This window comes from Chamaea fasciata, unplaced genomic scaffold (genome assembly GCF_029207755.1).
Source record: "Chamaea fasciata isolate MVZ Bird 193981 ecotype frontalis unplaced genomic scaffold, bChaFas1.0.hap1 SCAF_3, whole genome shotgun sequence".
In the NCBI taxonomy this organism is placed as follows: domain Eukaryota; kingdom Metazoa; phylum Chordata; class Aves; order Passeriformes; family Sylviidae; genus Chamaea; species Chamaea fasciata.
Window position 1 is genome coordinate 12,668,808 of NW_027094088.1, and position 15,329 is coordinate 12,684,136.

Here is a 15,329-nt window from a genome sequence, read left to right on the forward strand (position 1 = left end):
AGACAGAAAATAATGTCTCATTTAGAGCTGTGTTTGCTGCTATGTTTAATATGTTTAGTATGTTTATTCTGGCTGGCAGAATGTAGTTTATTACTTTAACAGTACTGAGGGGGGCTGCATTAGGCTGTTCACATGAATTACAATGCAATCTGATGTCTTGCCTCAAAATATTTTGAAAAACTGAGCGTGCAGGTTTTAACTGTCCTTCACACACTTGTCCCTTGCCCATTTTGCAGCAATGTCTTGGTATCCACAGCTGCATTGCAGGGGTCAATCAGAGAGCTCAGAGTGATGAATGCTTTTAGGCTTTTTCTGCAGCATGCACTCTGTCGTCAGTGTGAAATGTGACTGTCTTTCTATCTTTTTTTTTCCTGAAAAGACATTTCTGTGGGCACTCCAAGGAAAATTACTGTCCCTGCTGACGTTTAAAACCTGTCTGGTCACATCACAAAGCCGTAATTGAACACAGTCAGTCGTTCAGTACTTGTAATGTGTCTTTTTATTTGGAAATGACACTCTTCAAGAAAGGCCCAAAGACAAAGGGAAGCTCATGGAGTTCATTAGTCTGCTGCATCACAAGTTTTCTTTCCTCTGCTCCCCTGGGCAGAGGCAGACATATTACTGTTGATGGTTAAGGTTCAGACGGGTACAAGCAGGTTTTTCTTCTAAGCGTGGAGGTCTATGTTTTTTGGTTTGGCAAACCTGTTCTGTGGAGAGTGCAATGAATGTTTAAACTCCCTTCTCTTTAATCTCTGAACAAAAACCTATAGCTGATGCTACAAAATGATTTCCATTCTAGTCCAGCTCTTCCAGTGCCTGTTAATATTTGCATGATGTTCAGTTCCCACAATGAAACAGTCTCTCACCTTCAGTAGATTCCTGGGCAACATGATTGCTTAAGAAGGGTTGAAGTTGGTTGAAAAAAACCGATCATCCAGGATTTCCCTGGACTGCCTTCCTCCATTTTTGATTTAGCCCATTTTAAGACAGAGAAATCATCAAAGCACTCTATGTGATAAATTAAGGTTACTAGTAGGTGTGTGCTGATGTTTAAGGTCAGATACATACAGAAAATAGTTAACTAAAAAGAAACATTTTAAACACCCTATTGACATGGCCTCCTCTAACTTAGATGATTTTATTTTTCCATCTCTAAGGCTATTGTATGCTTTTGCACATCTGTGTGAATCAGTGCAGCATTATGTCCTGTTACATCTTGGGAAATGTGAAATTCCCCTTTGAAATCTAATTCCTCCATCATAACTACTGGCTATGATTGCTTTCCACTGAATGTCATGTTCTCTCACTGTGCATGGTCATTTTCCTCCCAAGTTCCTGCTCTGCAACCTGATTTTGATCTATCTCTCCCAACAAAGAAGGATTAAAAAAAAAATTAAATGTAGGAGCTACTAAAACTAATTAGAACCCAAATTTATTAAATTCCAGCACTGATCATTCTCACTTTTGATAATTCCCCAAGGAGAATATCAGTTACATAAGAGACAATGAGAAAAAAAAATCTCTTTATATAAAAAAATCAGTATGCAGGAAAAAAAAAAATCTTCAGGATTGAGAATAGTGTGGGAGCATCAATTCTTTCTTCTGTGCTCTGTTGCCAGTTTGGAGTTTTGTCTGTGTGCTTTTCTGGGAGAACAGTGTCTTTTATTCAAGCAGTTCACCTTGTTCTTCCTGTCACTGATTTGAAGCTCTCAGAAATATAAAGATTGAGGGTTATACAGCTGTTTTATTCATTCCAGAGGTGATAATATCCACTGCTGAAATGCAGCGTGGCCTGTATTGTATCTGATCTCACTCACCAGGAGTCTGCTATACCTCCCTGTTACTGTGCTTCCCCAAAACCTCAGGGAGGAAAATTTTTCTGTGCTGAGTCTTTCTGATGGGACATATTTCTCTTCACTATGATATTTTTAGACTTGGTGCTTCAAAACTGTGCTCACCTACTGATGTCTGATGGGTTTGAGTGGGGGGAACTTATGGTCTTGCAGTGACAGGCACTGGCTTTCCCTGACCTAAGAGCAACCCAAACTGCAATTCCCATAAACAAAAACAGACCAGGTTCCAGGTCAAAATCTAACATTGAGCTCATCCTGGTTAGTTCACTCAGTTGAAAGGAACATTTCATCAGTCTAAATGTACCTTCCTGACTCAATACTCTGATACTCTGTATACCCATTATAATTTTTCCCTCCTTTTTCCCCACTTCCAATTTAATATGCTGTTATCTCCTATAGTGGATAACACTTCTGTAGCTCTTAAAAGAGTTTTGATGCTTATGTGCTAAAATATTTTGCAAATTAAGGAACTGAAACACTTTTGTATGTAGGAGTCATATTTAACAAACAAGATATTAAAGTACCTTGCAATTGATGACGTATCTCCATAATTGCTGGGTTAGATTCTGCAATACTAGGCAAGAATTGGCCCTTGAAAAAATCATATGTTTTTCACTTTATTACAGCAACACTTTCAGGATCATAGGGCAATTCCTTTTAGTATTAAAATATTTAGTAACCTTCAGCTTAATGTGAACATGTATATTTTTTGTGACATTCTCTTTTTACAGGCAGAATTCCCAGCAAAAGTGCTCCATCCTGAGCTGTGTGAAGAATGGGAGCTATGAACTAAATGTTATTTCTTTCTGAATTTGATTGAAAACATACTTTTTAAAAATACCTTGACAAGAAATGAGGTCTTCTTTCTGTCTGTTTTTAATCAGTGAAGCTTTTATAATAATTTTTGTTTAAGTTTGTTTTGAACTGCTTTTACATTACCAATGATAAGACAGTACAAAAAGATGTTTCAAACATAAAATTGTATTGAAATGAAACATACAAATGTTAAAACAAACCATTGAGGGATATTTTGCAGAATACTGAGTGTTCATTTATCTCCATATCATGATATTTAAAAAATAAATTCTTTTGAAAAATGTCTGACAAATAGCAGCTCAACATCTCAAACGAGAAGCATGTGTTTCTTTTGTCTATTTTGAAAGCTGGCTTTTAGCTGGAAAAATATCCAGTGGGATGAATTAGGCTTTTACATATCAGGTAGCTCATTTTAAATCTGACCCTAATTGTAAGTGTTGAGTGCTTAAAATTATGGCTCTGAGCGAAGCTCCTCTCAGGTTGTAATTTCACTTGCTCTACTGTTACTTCATAGAGTAACATCTGCTCCATTTTTGGAAAAATTTTCACTTAATTTTCCTTCTTTTTAGAAGTGAAATTTGATAAAATTCTCCAGAGTTTTGCATCTTTAAATTTTCCTTTACACTTTATACCAATAACCTCCTTAACTTCTGAAAACCTCTCTCTCTAAGAATATTTCATTGATAATATTGAGATAGAACAGTTTTCAAGAATAATCAAGAGTGAGGAATTTTAATGATGTTTCTGCACTATCTTCTTTCCTCTGGAGTTTTCTCAGACATGTTACTTCACTCAGCACTTTGCTGACACAAGGGTTTTTGTAGTGATTTAGGAGCAGTTGTGCCTCTCTCTGAATTGAGCCAATTAGGTTTTCAAGATAATAAATACTACAAAAAACTTTGCAAGGCAAAAATACTACATAGCGATTAGAGTCCAGAAATGATCACTTAATGCAAACAAAGATTTCTTTCTCCTTTAAAAAAATCTGAATCTGAACAGCAATAATTTATAAGTAAATAAGTAATTTCTATTGTATTGAGCAAGTATGATATCTTTAATACAAAGACTAATATTGGGTCCCTGTGGGGCAGGTTGTGTTCAAGGATCTACAAGTTCTCTTCCAAGTCACACCATGGCTCTGTGATAAGTATCTGGTTTTCTGTGAAAACCCCGCAACCCAAATCCTACAATTTAAAGGTGGTAAGACATATTCATCGAGAGGACAAAATAGCCTTTAGCCCTTAATCTTGCCGTAGCCTAATAATTTGCTTGCCTTGGTCTCTGGAGAACCATGTCCTGATTTCTGGAGATGTGAGCTGGCATCCTCTTTTCAGAGGCTGCTATTGCACCTGTTGCCTGAATAAATTCCCATTGAATTAGAAAGAAGATGTTGCTGTAGTGTATCTGCCAAGAGATATAATGTCCTGGCAGGACTTCCTGTCTTCCTGCTAGCTCCATATGGAAATGTGTTTTGTCCTAAAAATCCATGGTTGGTCATAGTTTAGGGGCAGCACTGATTCAGTCAGGAGGAGACACAGTTCCCCATGAGGGGATTTGCATAAACGTATTGCTCCAGGCTACACAAGCATCTTGTCTCTCCTCCTATGGCCCCTCAGTCCCTTCCTCATCAACGATTAAAATATTTGGGCCAACAGCCTTGTGAGTCTGGGCATGTTCAAAGCAATGAATCTCAGCACAGAAGGGGTAAAAGGATACATGTTCCCATGGTAATGCCTTTACAGTGCATGGTGCAGAAGCAAAATTGGTCTTATTGTTACTGTCACGTCAAGTGCTGCCAAGCCACATTCTGTCTTCTGTACAGTTGTTGAAAAAGTTAATTAGCCCAAAGGGAAACTTCTTTCATGTGGACAAGGCTAATGAAAAGGTTACTATTTATGGCCTCATTTATGAACAGTTTCATCATGGACATGGTTTTTGACTGCTCTTATTTAATATCTAGAGGCCTTTTCAAGAATTCCTTGAAAGAAAACAAAAGTGTTTAATCACTTCTATCCTTTCTTTTTTATAAAATAAAATGCCATTCCATCACAGAATCTCACAGGGACTCCTCTGGAGATTTTCAACCTCATTCAATATTTAAAGGGTTTCTTTTGTCAATTTAGATAAAGTGAAAAAAATTAAGTGGAAAAGAATCTGTGACTAATGTAAGAGTTTTAGCTTGATTTATGTTTACATGGAAAATATTGTTTATGGACAACCCAGGAGGTATCTCTGTTCCAGTGCCTTTTCTTTGCTACTAGCCAGTTTTGGATGCTTATGGCAATAATATAGGAACTAGGAAGTGCAGAGTTATATTTTTCTACTTTACATCCTCAATCTGAAGCACAGAAAGTTACATATGAATTTTAATAGCCCTTGATGGACTTCCTGATTGGGTTTTGAGCTAATATATTTTCATTTCCACATTTTCTCATTTATCCCTTTATAATTCCAACATCTTGTGGCACTGAATCTCACAATTTAATTCTGTCTTTTCTGAAATAAAAATCAGGATAAAACATTGGCACAAAAGCAAGTACTTTTAGAGTAGTATGAATATATTTAAGGTCAGAAATTAGAAGAAGAGTCCCAGTAGTTCCAGTGAGGTGTTTAGGGGCAGCCTGGAAAAGGAACATGAGAAGTTTGTCAGAGCAATTATAAAGTAAATTTTTAGATGACTGAACTTAATCACCCTGTATTTTCCTACAATAAGTTCTTTTTTTCTCCTCTAACTTTCAAATCAGTGATGGTACATCTTACTTTGTACAAACCATGAGAAATTTGGGAGCACAGCTCCTGTCAACATTAATGACAGCAGTTATAAAGTCAAGTGACTGCTAGGAAAAAGGCTTTTAAAAAGCATTTGTAACTTATAAAAGAACGATTGGTCTGCTGTTGCTTTCAAGAATCTCACATTTTGAAATGCACTATAAACCCTGCAACCTAAATGTAGGAATCATCATTTTGGCACCCTGGAAAATTGCCAGTGGAGTTTTAGTATGTTCTCTTCAGTCTTTGGTTGTGGACACAAGAACAGAGTTATGAAATACCTGAGGGCATTCTTATTTCCTGCCTCATCAGGATAACTGCTGTATTTAGCCTTTCAGTTGCCTAGTTTGTAAACACTTCCCACAAACTCTGTAATTAATTGGCAGGCAAGTCTACACCCTGGCTGGAAGTAATTGCAGATTACTCTTAATTGTAAGAGCATGCTTTGGGTGGATTGTTTAAGACATATATACAGATTAGAGGCAAATATAAGCAATAATTAACCTGTGAATGTATACAGTGCCTTGGTCTGGAAAGTGTGTGCAGAATTAATTGGCTTGTCCAAATCTCCATGCACTCCTACTTTTAGGCTGGAATACAGTTCTGGGGCCTGTGCATCCATGCAAAGGCTCTGAGGATGGGGAGAATATTGTTGGAGTTTTTATTAATAATGAGGTAACCACAAACTCGAGGCAGTCCTCCCCTGACAGCCACCCAACCCAATTCCACCCCTCCCAGCCACGCTCTGTCTCCTCTTATTGCCAGCTGGAATAAATCAAAAGTTTCAATGAGTCAGCAGGCCTCAGTGAACATTTTTTGTAGGATTGCAGTAACTGCTCAGCAGCCTGAGGTTGCAAAAAGCACCTGGCCTCTCATCAGGGAGATGGATTATTATGCAGATATAATGAGATTCTGATTTAAACTGGTGTAAATCAAGTCCGAATCACCCCCTGTAAAGCTGACTGGTTGAATTGTTGAATTCATGTTCTGGTTCTTTCCATGCTTTCTTGCAGCATCCCCTGAGGTAGGTATGTATTGTCCGTTCAGACTGTTTATTTATTTGTTTATGGAATGGCCAGTGTCCTCAAAAATCTGTTTTGATTAAAATTTCTGCATAACTTCCTTCTATTTCAAGCTCTGAGCAGGGCTAGAAAGTGTTCATGCTGTACATCAAATTTACTATTTCTGCAAGTGTGGCCATGTAGTGCTTTAGTAATAATATCCATGTTTTTCCAAGTTTAATTCCTCCAGAAATTGCTTACAGAAATGATGGAAACTTTATCTACGTAATCATGTCATAAATATTTAAATGACACCTACTTGAAGAGCACCGTGCTGTCATCTGTGCAGCCTCAGCAAAAATGAATAGTGTGTGTGATACTCTAGTTCTTGTGCGTGATACTTGGTTGAGGTAAGTTGGTAGATTTTGCCTGAGTTCTTTCTATGAAACTACTTATGTTTTCTTGGAATTGTGCAGTCATACATTAAGCTTGTGTTTGAGTAAAAACTCGTGTTGATTTTTATGACTTACCTGTTCAGAATACGAATCAGAATAATGGAAAAAATCATGGATTATAAGAGTATATTACATGTTGGGTAAATTTTCACAGCTTATTCTATGAAATTAATTTAAGCTTTATTTTGGAGTTTTTTTTCTGTGAGATAATGGGTTTTTTTATAAGAAGAACTTTTCAAGACTTGCAGTTTTTATATTCTGGTTTAAGAGAAAGGATGAAGATTATTTTTTATGCAGCTTATTGGACAAAAAGTGAGCATTCTGACTGGAAATGAAACCAAGACAGAAAAATAAAAATAGAGAACCATGCTGTTGGATCATATATTGGGACTTTATAAATTCCACAAAAAGAATTTCCTTTGAATAGTTTCGGAAGTAACTTTCTCTCCACTATCAACGCTGAAACTGATTCTTGTTTAAAAGAAGGAAAGATGAAAATATTTTAGCTTTCCTTTCTTTGGTTCCAAGAAAATTTAAAAAGAGACCAGAATTATCTATAGCCTTCTAACTGTGATTAGTGTGTTTATTATAGTGTATATATTAGTCACTAAATTAGTCATTAAATTTGAAAATGTGGCTATGGACTCTTAATCACAAAGTGAATTTCAAAATTTGTATTCAATTTCAGGCCACTGTAATTAGACTATAAAAAATCATGAGTCCTTGCATTAAACACTGGGATTGTCTTTGCCAGGGTGCCCAATAAAAGCTGTTTTGTTAGCAAATATAATGACAAAATATCTGAAAATTTATAGCGGTGGATAGATGGAAAATATCAAGACTGAAAGATAAATCACCTGAATTACTTGTTGGACTAAATGTAATAATCAGCTATTAATTAACTGGCTTTTAGTATCTGCTCTGATATAAAAAGCTCATTTCTCATCACAATTATGGATGTTTTGTCAGTTATACTATAATTTTACTGCAGCTGTTAATTTGGGTAAATCCAGTAAAATATATTTTACCCAAACATATTTTCTGTCTGAGTTGGCTGTGAAACAACAGTACAGTTTTAAGTATTTTTGACCTGAGATACAAAATCCAGGCTAAATTGTGTGAATCAAATTACTCCAGTTCTCTGATATTTGTGCCACATCTCTTTAAATGCAGTAGTGTATAAATACACTTAATTATAAACATTCAGTACCCAAAATGTACATAGTGCTCAGTAGAGCTTATAACTAAAGTGTTGTTGTCTAAATGAAGTCACATGAGAGATGCAAGGCCAGAACAAGCTTGCTTTGAACTCAGTGGTGCAAGAGCAACAATGCCCACTTAGTAATTTATTATCTGTTTGGTAACCTTTCATGACTGGAGTCTTTTTTACTCCCTTGTTTCCCAGTTTCTGGAGGAAGAACACCTGCTCTAATGATCTGTATGTGTCAAACATTATGCCTGTCCTGAGTGCTTTATTTGAGGTATCCCCTTCCCTTTATTTCACATGAAAGTGCCATGGCTTGTGTGGTTTATGTGTTATGCTCACTGGTGAACTGCTTTTCCAACACAGGATATTTAATGTCCTGCAAAATTCACTGGAGATAGTTTATCCAAGGATCCTGTTTATCTCGTGGTAGATTGGCTTTCTAAATGTAGGAATGATATGTAGCTACATGCCTTGCTCTGGGTTAAAAATGTATTTAGTAACCAGCAATGTTGATGAGTTAGAATCTTCCTGTAAGTTTGCCGAGTTGGCAGTGCTGGGGATTGGTGTGCAAATAAGAGTGCTTGGTCATCCTATTTTACAGTTCTTTTCCTCACTGGCACTGGGGGGATTGAGAATGTTCCTTACTGCCAATTTTTCAATTTATCTTTTCTTTCCTTTTTCTCATTATTTTCCTGTCCAGGCAGGAAATTGCTGTGTATTATATTTAGGCAGTATCATTTCAGCAGTTTTTGGTCGCTTCTTCTCTGGCCTATTCTCCCCTCACATGTAAGGCACAAATAATCATCTCAACTCCCTGTTGCACATGTTTTAACATTCAGAAATAGGCCGATTATTTTGCAGTGGTTTTTTTTTTTTTTTTTTTTTTTTTTTTTTTTTTTTTTTTTTTTGGCTTAGTTTTAGGATGCATAGTACATTCTATCAGGTTCACTTTGAGAATTGTTCCAAAACAAGATAAGATGGGAGTCCTGGCTGCAGGGCCAGGACTCAATAAAATTTTGGGTTCTAAACCTCCTTGTCAGCAGGAAATGAAAAGTACCCTCAGCTTGCTCAGGCCATTTGTGTCAATGAGAAATGAATCAATCAGTTGGCAGCAAAGCTGGCACAAGTCCTGTTCCAGTATGAAGCAGTCTTGTCTTAATTTAACAAAATATTAAAAAAAATGGCCAGCCTCATTCCTACTGCTCAGGTATAAAACATAGGAGGTTTAGCTCTGAGAAGTTTTGAATAGAGACACAATTTTTTTCTTCTCTTTTGTTTTCCTTTTCCTGTTTTGCTGAGGTCTCTTTATCTTTTATAAATGACAGTAAAGAAATACTGCCTCCCACAATATTATAAATTATTTCAAAAATTCATGGGTTTGCTTGTACTGTTAGGAGAGGGGGATTTTATCTATGATCTAACTTTAAAACCTTTGTTTTCCTCTGAGGTGGGACCAGCACTGTTGGTATTTTCAGTATCCACACATCCAGGAAAAAATTACCATATTTTCATAGCTTCAGAGATTCTGATAAGAAAGTCTTTTGTGCACTGCCCAGCTCACCATGTCTGCACTCTGCAGATGTCAGTCTGGCTGTACTTCCGATTTCAAAGTCAGCAGCAAAACTGATGGCAAGAAAATTGCAGGCAGGGTGAAAATCTTTCTCTAGAAAGAGATTTCCTGGACAGAGTCCATGTAAAATAAAACCCAGAAAATATGTGAACATAATTCAGGGGATTACATGGCTTTTGAGGAATAATTTATTGTATGGATTTCATTCGCTGCTCATGGTTTTTTTTCCCCTCCGAGCAGGAGTTGCAAATAGTTTTTTTCTTAGACTTTTTGCAATTCAAAAAATTGGGCTGATAATTTTCTTTCTTTTTAAAGAAAGAGTCATTAGGGAAGATTGGTTGACCTGAGGGTAATGAAAATTATAGGTCATATTCAAGTATTCAGGAAAGCTGAAGTTCATAAACACAGGGTCAATCTATGTGTGATCTTTGTTCCTGTGATGCCTGAATCTGCCTGGTCAAAGCAGGCTGTTCCTGGATCAGATGAGATGTTTAGTTACAGCTATTTACCTCTTCCAGCTTGCATAAAAATTATTGGATAATGGTCAATAGATAAAAAAGTGGCTTAAGCCATTAATTATAATTTAGTTTATAAGTATTTTACTGTGAAGTTTATATTTTCATTTAGTGCTTGTGAAGTACAGCATGGTAAATTTTTGTTTTAAGAATGATACTGATTTATATCTCTTTGGAAGTGCCCTGACCTTGGTTTCCCAAGGACAGTGCTTCAGATCTAAGGAGCAACATTTTTTTCTCCCTGTTTCCATTTTGAATTGCTCATTACCATGCAGAATGCAGATGTAATCTTTAAAACCAAAGGATTCAGGCATAGGCATGTGTATAATGTTCCACTTCTGATGATGGGATGATGTGTTTCCTGGTGGATACTCTGCAGACAGTATGGGGAAGCCTGGTGGGATTTCTGCTCTATTACTTCCACTGGTCCCTGGTGAGGTGTTTTTTTTTTTTGGGAGGGTGTGTGTCTGTTTCTTTTAGTTTAAAAAAAAAAGGAGATGCTTTAGCATCTTTAAAATAGGATGTTACTCAGATTTTCATCCAATGCCCACACATAACAGAAAGAATTTTTCAGTTACACCTCTAAATAGTTGCAGGTGAGATTTGAATAAGACTATTCCACATAACATTCATGTGAAATCCTGCCCTGCCTGGGCTTAATAACAAAATTGCCCTGTTCATCAGAGTCAGGCTTTAAGTACAAATTCACATCATATTTCCATTCTTCACCTATCTCTTCCATCTCCTCCCTCTTCAAAACCTTAACATGTTAAATTTTTTGATAAAATGTTGAGATATAAAAAGTGGATAGATATGTATTGAATACAAGGATTTTTTTAGGTTGCCTAGGAAAATAACAGAACTATGTCAGTTGTAACCAATGAACTCTAAATCCTTTGGTAAGATGCGTAAATAGTAAAAAGTTTTGGTAGCTGGCATGCTTGATCTATGGCATACCACTGAGCACCCAGGCTTGTGGAACTCTGAAATAAATAATCTGTCTCTCTTGTGTAATTGTTGGCTTGGTGCATGCTGGCTAACAAATCCAAGCTTTGTGGACAACACTACTAAGAGCCTAGCATGAAAGCACTCCTGATGTGCTTTTGTTGATCAAGAACCTTTGTTTCTTTTCTGCACTTAATAAATGTATAGCTGATGGCAAAGTTCAGAACACAGGTCATCAGTGGATTTCTCTACTTGGTGGTAATTGAATTCAGTTGATGTTCATGTTGACTTGAAGCCTTGTGTCTCAAATCTCCAAATGTATCTTCCCACACAGATGTCCTGGGATTCAGCAGTATTTTCAGCACTGAAATTTCTCCTCTAAACTCCTTATAAAATAATTGAAGGACAAAACCATTTGAAATCATATATATGACTACCAGTTTACCATTCAGTATATGATTGGTGTTTATGAGCATAAATAATGTGTTTTATGTCAATCAATAGTCTCCTATTCCTATTCTTTATGTCTTTTATTGTGTGTGTGTTTTGAGAATCTTCCATTCTATAGGGTTTTTTGTTTGTCATTTTTGTAATTTCAGATTTTTTTGCCTCCTCCTCCTTGAGCTTTACATAAAAGGAGAAAAGAATAGTACAAAGGTTGCATCTGGGCAGCAACTTTGAAGTGTCCTCTTTTTCCAAGCATACCAGATCCATCCATTTAATTGTCTGCTATTGATTTTCCTTTGCATCCAAATGCTGGACATGAAGATTTTCATCACAATCCTCTTTTAAATTGCTGATTTTAGGAAACTGCATTGCCTCCTAATCTTTCTGTGTTAATCTATGTGGAAAGTAATTTTGACGTCAGCCTATTCAGTCTGTTTTGCTCTTTTTTGCTAACTATGTAAGATTAGAACAATGTTCATCTGTAGCTGAACTTCTTCAGTGCTTGTTTGGAGCTAAGAAGTGTTAGCTTTCCTCACCAAATGACATGGTTAAAAACAGGCATGAAAGATTGGATGGAGGCTTCTGAGAATGAGTTATGGATGTGACTTTTTCCTTTCACTTGGCATTCATTGTAGATAACCACTGAGATTAAGTTTTATGTACTACTGCTATTGCTGACTTGAATTATGAGGGGATATGATAAACTATGGAACTTGAGCTGTAGCTGTGGACATCAGGAAAAATACAGCATAGATGGAAGATGTGCAAAGGTTCTGCAACCTACAGGAACAGAGAGAGCAGATGGAATCTAAAAACAGTGGCAGAGTAAAGAAAACAAGGCTTTCTGCCTAGAGTCTTCTAGAGTCTTCTTAAAATAATTGCAAGGCACTGAATTAGTGGTGTAAAATAGAAATCTATGGCAGCTGGGTGCCTAAATTACACATTTAGGGTAATTTGTTTGCTCTGGTTTGTTACTTTTTTTTTTTTTAAATTTTTAACACAGTGCTGAAGATGGGAACAAGAAATCAAGTGACAGGGGAGGGAGACTGCAAGAATTACCTTGTGATAATTCCCTACATGTGGCTATTTTAAAGTGATGGCCAAAGTTCATTATATTTGTCTTGTCAGGCTTTAGATGAAAAGCTTGTAGCAGCTCATATCTGGATGTGTAATTAATCTTATATTTTATCTTTTAAACTGGGAGAAAGTAGGTCAGATTTTGAAGTGCTATGTAACCCCTGTTCCCTCTTCCCCAAAACCCAACCAATCAAACCCTCCCTCAATCAGACCCTTTTTCTTCACCTCCATCCAAACACTTTTCCCCCTACTCTTCCCTTTGGGTATGAGGACCCTGCTAGCATCACAGGGGTTTTCCTTTCACAGTTCTCTCTCGTCAGACACTAAAGGGGGTTCCAAGGTCCCATTAAAGTGTCACTTGAGTACCAAGAATTGGACCTGTTTTCTGTCTAAAATAAACCAGCAGGGAGAAGAGTTAATGAGCTGTGCAGGGATAAGTAATGGTTGCCAAAAGGATGGTTTTATAATGGTAGCACTAGAGTTCAGTGTTTTGGAAGGTTTGAATTTTCAAAATGTATGATGAGTGAAACCAAACCTTTTCCTGGCGTAATGATAGCTGTGTGGGAACCTCTGCACAACATCACTGAGCTGTGAGGAGCCTGCACTGTGAATCATATGAAAAATTCCTTAGAAAATGGATGAAAAGGTATCTTTGTCAATCTGCACTGTGTATACAGTCCTAGTAACTAACTAAACCACCGTGACTAAAACAACCTTCTAAAGAGACATAATGGGCCATTTCATTCCTCATAGAAAGGAAAATTTTGGGGATTGTTAGATCCTGTCTAAGGGAACATTTGGTACAGTGCATGATTTGTATTAACTTGTTACCATCTCAGTCTTTGTGAGTCATGCTATTCATCCCCCATGACTAAGAAGCATATTTTTTGAGAATTTTCTTTAATTTATAAATATGATATATAAATATTTATATGCTGGAGAGAAAGTTAAAAAGTAGATACTGATGCCTAAAATCTCCATTGTGAGGAAAGATACCTGTATTTGAAAATTCCTTTATGAAACAAGATAAAATTATCAGCTAGGTAAGAAAAACAAAAAGCAAAGAATTATTTGTTGCTCCCTGGGTAAAATCTTTAAGTGGAACTGGATACTTTTTGACAGACATATGTGCTGATACATTTTGAATTATTTTGTCTCAACCTGGAAACTACTGGATGACTTTCTGTGGCTGTAAGTACCCAGCAGCTCAACCAGACCATTTTAATTGGGCCCTCCTACCTCTAAAATCTAGAACGAAAAGCTTGTTCTCATTAAGCCATGGATGTTCCTGTCAGTCTCAATGTAACTGGCATTGTGTCATATTAATTGGTCACGATATACATGTAAATATTATATAAATGTGCTGTTTTGACGGGAAATGTTCTTTATGGCATGCCAGAGGTTTAAATTTTTTGATCTTCACAAATGATTTCCTGGGAAACCTAGTAAACTTTTCTGGTATATTTAGTTTCTAAGAATGCTGGAGGGCCTTGGTTTTTTCCTTCAAAATACAGAAATGCAGCGTTAAATGGCTGCAGTTTTGGAGAATATTCTCCATATTGAAATTTTCTCTGTAAGGCTGAGTTGTGGAAACAAAGCAAGAAACTGCACTAGAGAAAAACTTAGAGGAAGTGAAATAAAACAGAGAAGGAAATATAAGCCATACTACAAATATGACAATAAAATGTACTTCTTACAGTTTGTTCTGGAAAGAAAGACTGTTGATGTAAAGGATTTTAGTGGCAGAAACAGAGTGCTTTAAAGAACATCTTTTGCAAGTGTTGTTGACATCGTCATCTTTGATCATTGTGAAGTTTTAATGTGTTTGGAATGTTGTATGTTAGCAGGACCATGATCTGGAGATCCTATTTGAGTTGGACACCACCTCAGGAGACAGTTGATGTGTCCAAGGGAAAAAAAAATGGAAGGCTGTTGATGGTAATATTTATTGTTGAGCTTAGCTCAATTTTATAAACTGCTTTATAAGTAGTTGAAATTCCACATCTTCTGGAATAGCATTGCTGGAGTGTGTTTAGTTCCTTCTGCAGTTTTCAACAGTATCTGTATATAGTAGGAAGACATAAATCTGGGAGGAAAAAAATTGTATAGAGTCTACAGAGAATGAGTGCCTTCTCAAAGGAAGGGAAGAGAAATAACTAAGCAGAGGGAGGCTTCAGAACAGCTCCCTGCGTGATTCAGAGATCCCTTGTGCTGTTACAGGCACTTTCTGTGTCATAGTTTACAAGCCAAAGTTACTACTCTGTGTATGTGGCAGTAGTTGTCTGTGCCTCAACCACTTCCATCCCACAAGGACCCTTGAAACACATGCTAAATAGAATGAGAATTTGCTGGCTGAAGGGTGATGGAATTGCAAGTGATTTGAGGATTATTGTTTCTTGACAAATCTACCTCAAACCTGCCTCCCTACTCCTCTGGCAGAGAAGGAGGAACAGCCTGTTACCCTGTAAAATACAGATTAAAATCAGCAGCGTTCAGGAAAGAATCAGGATGATGAAATATCTAGCTTCAGGAGCAGGATTGCCTGCTCCTCTGCTCACCATTTGTTGATTTGTTGATTCCTCTACACTTTGCCAAAGTAATTAATGGAGAGAGTAGTTCATAAACGAAAGAAAGAATTTCTGGGTTAAGAGTATCAAAGTGACACAAGGTGAAC